The sequence below is a fragment of the Podarcis liolepis genome, assembly GCF_965112155.1.
Source record: "Podarcis liolepis genome assembly, chromosome: 17".
NCBI classification, from domain to species: domain Eukaryota; kingdom Metazoa; phylum Chordata; class Lepidosauria; order Squamata; family Lacertidae; genus Podarcis; species Podarcis liolepis.
Genome location: NC_139571.1, coordinates 42003033 through 42009032, shown reverse-complemented (window position 1 = coordinate 42009032; position 6000 = coordinate 42003033).

Below are 6000 nucleotides of genomic sequence, written 5' to 3'. Positions count from 1 at the left end.
GCAGTTCGAAACCATGTCAAAGTGCAAGTAGATAAATAGGTACCGCTCCGGCGGGAAGGTAAACGGTGTTTCCATGCGCTGCTCTGGTTCGCCAGAAGCAGCTTAGTCCTGCAGGTCACATGACCAGGAAGTTGTATGCCGGCTCCCTCGGCCAATAAAGCGAGATGAGCGCCGCAACCCCAGAGTCGGTCATGACTGGACCTAATGGTCAGGGGTCCCTTTACCTTTACCTTTAGTATGTGGGTAACCCTAGCCTGATCCAAATAATCTAAGTAGTGTTGCAGTTGGCTTACATCTTAACCTTGGACCCCTCCAAGCTGCAAATTCTGTCCTTTTTAGGGAGAGCACAATCCCCTTCAGGACAAACAATACATCTCAATTTTTAGAGACTATATGATGTTGTACAGTTTCACATTCAACCCAATAGGTAGAATAAAACATAGTTTGGTCTGCTTAGACCATTCCTGTGCTTTACAGCAGTAAAACTGAACTAGGTGCTTCCTCAAAGATCTGCTGGACCTAGGCTGTTGAGGTCGTCATGAGGCTCAAACCCACAACCCTGAGATTGAGTCTCATGCTCTACCGACCAAGCTATTCAGAGAGAGAAGCATTTCAGCAATCTGGCTGAAGGAAGGGTGGGACTACAGTGTAGGAAAACCAACTACAGTGGTTGTTGTTGTTGTTTAGTCATTTAGTGGTGTCCGCCTCTTCGTGACCCCATGGACCAGAGCGTGCCAGGCACTCCTGTCTTCCACTGCCTCCCTCATATTAGTAGCTTTGAGAACACTGTCCCACCATCTCGTCCTCTGTCGTCCCCTTCTCCTTGTGCCCTCCATCTTTCCCAACATCAGGGTCTTTTCCAGGGAGTCTTCTCTTCTCATCAGGTGGCCAAAGTCTTGGAGCCTCAGCTTCAGGATCTGTCCTTCCAGTGAGCACTCAGGGCTGATTTCCTTCAGAATGGAGAGGTTTGATCTTCTTGCAGTCCATGGGACTCTCCAGAGTCTCCTCCAGCACCATAAATTAAAAGTATCAATTCTTCGGCAATCAGCCTTCTTTATGGTCCAGCTCTCACTTCCATACATCACTACTGGGAAAAACATAGCTTTAACTATATGGACCTTTGTTGGCAGGGTGATGTCTCTACTTTTTAAGAACTTAATTCATTCCGGAGGTCCATTCTTAACCTGAAACTGTTCTTTACCTGAGGTACCACTTTAGCTAATGGGGCCTGCCGCTGCCGCCACCCAATTTGTGATCTCATGCCGAAGCAAAATTCTTAAGCCAAGGTACTATTTCTGGGTTAGTGGAGTCTGTAACCTGAAGCGTCTGTAACCCGAGCACCACTGTATTATTCTTTCAGAGATCTTAACATGTTGGACACAACTTGGCCACCTAGAAATATACTCTGCCCCCGCTACAAATGTTTGGTTTATTACCTGGTGCCCCCACTCTCCAGCACTATTATAGGCCACAAGTTCCCCATCCCTGGTGAAGTCTCTGCAGCCAATATGCTATAATCTGAATCAAGGGCAGGTTCCAAACAGCTCCGCAAAGAGAGCATTGCAGTAGAGTGTGTTTATTTTTAGTCCCGTATTTCAAAGTTCTGTTTTGCAATCTGTTCTCTTCTTGACTCTGAAAACCCCAATCTCTCCTCATGGAGAGAGTTTTCTAATTGTAAGTCTTTAAGAGTTTTGTATTTTATGAGAACTGCTTTGGGGACTCTGGTGGGGAAAGCAGAATAGCAAAAGAGAGATACCAATCTAATCGTAGACAACTAGTTAGCTCGCTACATAGCATATATCTAGCCATGTCCAGTAGTGTTCCCAAAACCCAAACTGATCCTTTCGGCAATGGGTGGGGGGTTTGTTGTTGTTGTTGTTTAGTCGTTTAGTCGTGTCCGCCTCTTCGTGACCCCCTGGACCAGAGCACGCCAGGCACTCCTGTCTTCCACTGCCTCCCGCAGTTTGGTCAAACTCATGCTGGTAGCTTCGAGAACACTTTCCCACCATCTCATCCTCTATCGTCCCCTTCTCCTTGTGCCCTCCATCTTTCCCAACATCAGGGTCTTTTCCAGGGAGTCTTCTCTTCTCCTGAGGTGGCCAAAGCATTGGAGCCTCAGTTTCAGGATCTGTCCTTCCAGTGAGCACTCAGGGCTGATGGATAGGTTTGATCTTCTTGCAGTCCATGGGACTCAAGAGTCTCCTCCAACACCATAATTCAAAAGCATCAATTCTTCGACGATCAGCCTTCTTTATGGTCCAGCTCTCACTTCCATACATCACTACTGGAAAAACCATAGCTTTTACTATACGGACCTTTGTTGGCAGGGTGATGTCTCTGCTTTTCCCCTTACATAACAGGCATATTTTCCATCTCCAGATTCAGTTGGTGACCTATCATCAGCAACCTACCCTTACCTGAATTTCATTTCAGTGTCAATTAAAGCAATTATACTTAACATGCTCTGCTCACTTTTGCGCCTGGCCCCCCAAACCCAAGCATGTGGCCCTCAAAGTTTGCTGAGGAGAGTGTATTCTCAGGTTGAAAAAGATTCCCTGCCCGGGCTGCAGCAGCGGTCTTTTGCAGCATCGTGACATGACACAAAGGATTAATCTCGAAAGAAGAAACATTAACCAGAAGCCTTATCAGACGGATATAGCAAATGGGATTTGTTTTGATTAAAAACAAAAACAAAAACCAACTCAGAGGAAATCATTCCTTTTCCAACCCCCAGCCCAAAGTATTAGTTTTGATCTAACAATGGAAACAAGAGAATATTCTGTGCAGGAGATAAGCAGAGAGAGGGATATAACCAGCTTGCCCAGCCGTCTGAAACAGGAGCCAAAGGCACTTACAGGGTCACACAGGAGAGAGTATTGCAGAGATTCGGGCTGGTGATTCAAGGTATTCACTTTGTTCTTCAGCATCTCACTGATGTACCTTTCTAATGTGTTCACCCGGATATAAAAAATGAAATCAAATGATGTATCTTACTAGATTTGCTGTAAGCACTTCGGGCGTTGCTGAATCTTTGACCTTTCTATTTTCTGCGTTGCAACTGAAGATGTGCGCTAACCAATGTGACATTTGAGATCCACAGCAGAATATTGCAATTCAGTCATTATGGGTGTTCACGGGCACAATGTTTGACATTCTCTCTGGGTTGTGTGCATTTTTAATAAATGATAGGCAAGAAGATGCCGGAGAGCGGTTTTTAATTGGTTTATTTTGATGCACTTAATTTCGCCGAGCTTCTCATTTTGTCGGTCATGACGTGAAAGCGCCCCGGTCTCCCCTACTTGAGTTACGTAGATGAGATTATTTCGCTCTTGCTCTTGAGTCCTCAAAGAGTTACCCCTCTGTTATTTATAGTTGTTTACAGTTTGATATAAATAATGTTAGTTATACTGATGATTCTGTAAAAAGATGTTCTTTACTCTATGGATTAATTAGCTAATGCAGGTCTGAAGGTTGTCCAGCAGACATAAGAATAGAGGCAATAATTTAAAGGGCTGTGGATATGCACACTCCAATTTGTTTTCCATAACTAATCAGCTTGTCACACAATTTTAGATGTAAAGTTGTCATTTTTAAAATAAAAAAAAAGCTGTGGTCAATATCAAGCCAGTAATTATTTTAACTCATATTAAATGATAAATTGGTTGTCTTTCCTGTTATTAACTGAATTGTATTTTTGCTCCCCTTACAATTAATTTATTTGTCTTCATATTATTCAGGCTTTCACTTATGAATAGATTAATTTCCTTGTTGCCCGGTGTCAGATTTCTTGGCTGCAACATGATGAGACCCTCTTCTACAAAAAAAAATATAAAAAATAAGGAATGACCTTGAATACAAAAAGGTGTCCCAATGTGTTGAAAAACATTCGAGCGATTCCACACATGCACTGAGACCTCTAGCTTTCCCCCTTTGAACAACAGCTTATCAAGCTACGTTAACAAACTGATGTGGAAACTTTCTTGAGTTCCAAAAGAATTTGGTTGTGTGTTTTAATTGAGTATGGTTAACGAAAGGGGAAAGCCTATGGATTGTGTGGAGACAGTAAGAAGAAGCAAGCTGTGGACACTTCGCATATATTTTCCTGTTGCAATCCTTACAACAATCTTATAAGATAGGTGCAATTTTCTCTGTGTGTCCCTATTTAGGGATTATTGTACCTAGGTTTATTCTACATACATACATACATAATTTTATTTGTATGTCGCCTTTCTGCAGTCCAAACCATGCTCAGGTGACTTGCAACATGGGTGTGTGTGTGGAATAACTACAACATACAAAAGTACCGTTGTCAACCTGTACAGTTATTCAGCCCCATAAGCATGTACTGACCTACTGGTTCTGCTTATTCAGAGGTGAGGCGAAGAAGAATTCAGAAGTTCAGATGTTCAGAAGTTGTCGAAGAGACATTCCACGAACTTTTCATGAGTACCTGAGAGGGAAACAGAAAACACCACAGAATGAAAGATATTCCCTGTTAACTGGCACAGGTGTCAGGACCTCTGATTCGCTCATCTCACAGCCAGAGGAAGCAAAAGGGAATTCTTGCAGTTACTGTGCAGAGGATTATCTGCCTCATTTATTTAAAAGAAGAGGAGGAGGAGGAAGAAGAAGAAGAAACCAAAATGCAAACAGGAATAAAAAGACCTGAACCAGTTTTTTCTCAGATTGTGTCTTCCTTTATTGTGTATTGGGAATTCTGGTGTTGGAGCTGTTGTTGCTCAGAGCCACCATGAAGAAAGGCCTGAGGAGAATGAGAGAGGTCTAGCTGCCCATGGGCAGCCTTCGTGTGGCCAGACCCACCCCACCTCATTTGGCTTTGTTTTGCAGGTGGGATCTCCCTTTCAAACCTCCATACTTCAGCTCTCTTTGCTGATATCTGCAACAAGAGGGAACCTTTTGAAAATGACGGACTGGGACATCTTTCCATAAGCACTATCCACATCACTGAGCTTTGGGGCACTGCCAGTCGCCTCACAGTATTTATGGGTCAAGTTGGTGGCAAAGTGGCCCTGGGAGAGATCATCTACCCCAAGACATTTGAGCACTTGATGCAAACCACAAAACGACACCTCTCTCACCACCAGGGAAGAAGAATTGAGTGAAGATGTACACCAGGAACAAGGGGGATAAAGATCAACCTCAGGACCTTCTGCCCCTGTGGATTCTGCCACCTGAGGTGGTTGCCTCATCTTGCCTCATGGATGGGCCAGCCCTGATTTACCACCATCTTAGTAGGCCATGGAGCAGAGCCGTCTTTCCCATAGGGCTTAGTGGTGCGTCGCGCCAGGGCACTAGCCTCTCAGGGGCGCTCCAGCAAGTGGGGGAGCTGCATGGCTTTGCCAGTGGCCTCCCCTTTCCCTGCACGCCCGCCAGCTGTGCCCCACCAAGCATATGGCTGGTGGACGTGCAGCTTCCCTCCCAAGCCTCCTCGGGAGGACAGCAATCCCCACAGAGGCTTAGGATGGAAGCTGCCTCCTGCCAACCATATGGCTGGCAGACGTGCAGCCCTTCCAAGCCTCTGTGGGGATCGTTCTCCCTCAGCGGCATGGGGGAGAGTTGCGTCCCCCCCCCCCGGTGGCTGGCAATGCGCAGCTACGGCCACCCCAACACTATCTGTGGTGATTTGGGGGCTCTGGGTGGATATTTGCACCCCGGTGCCACATCTGCTAAAGACGGCCCTGCCATAGAGTATCCTGGTTCTCTCACCCTTCGTTGGGACTTTGGTACAAGGTAAGATGAAACAGATGGTGGGACACTGTTCTCGAAGCTACCAGCATGAGGTTGACTAAACTGCGGGAGGCAGTGGAAGACAGGAGTGCCTGGCGTGCTCTGGTCCAGGGGGTCACAAAGAGTCGGTCACGACTAAACGACTAAACAACAACAAGATGAAAAATTAGTTGGCTACAATCTCTAGTGCTATTGTGACAACTGAAAGGGTTTCCTTCGGGTCAGCTGGGTGATTATCTGGGTAGGAAGTGG